The sequence below is a fragment of the Pygoscelis adeliae genome, unplaced genomic scaffold (assembly GCF_000699105.1).
Source record: "Pygoscelis adeliae isolate BGI_AS28 unplaced genomic scaffold, ASM69910v1 Scaffold105, whole genome shotgun sequence".
Lineage (NCBI taxonomy): Eukaryota > Metazoa > Chordata > Aves > Sphenisciformes > Spheniscidae > Pygoscelis > Pygoscelis adeliae.
The window spans coordinates 23,822-24,355 of record NW_008824807.1 but is presented as its reverse complement, the minus strand read 5'-3'; positions in this window follow the sequence as shown (position 1 = coordinate 24,355).

Here is a 534-nt window from a genome sequence, read left to right as displayed (position 1 = left end):
CTCCCAGGCTACCTGTCCTTGCTTCCACCCTCTGTAGGCTTCCTTTGCGTGTTTGAGTTTGTCCAGGAGCTCCTTGTTCATCCACGCAGGCCTCCTGGCGTTTTTGCCTGACTTCCTCTTTGTTGGGATGCATCGCTCCTGAGCTTGAAGGAGGTGATCCTTGAATATTACCCAGCTTTCTTGGGCCCCTCTTCCCTCCAGGGCTTTGTCCCATGGCACTCTACCAAGCAGATCCCTGAAGAGGCCAAAGTCTGCTCTCCTGAAGTCCAGGGTCGTGAGCTTGCTGTGCGCCCTCCTCGGTGCCCTCAGGATCTTGAACTCCACCATTTCATGGTCACTGCAAAGGCAAAGCCCAGCTGGACACTGCCCAAAGCAAGGGGCCCTTCTTCTGCAGGAGCTGACAAGGGGCCCGGGGAAGAGCCGCCACTTCCCCCAGGGAGAGGGTTTAGGCATGTGGGGAAATGACACAAGGAAGGGAGAAAATAAATGAATAAACAAACGAACAACAGTTTGTTACAGTGCACTTTGGGGTAG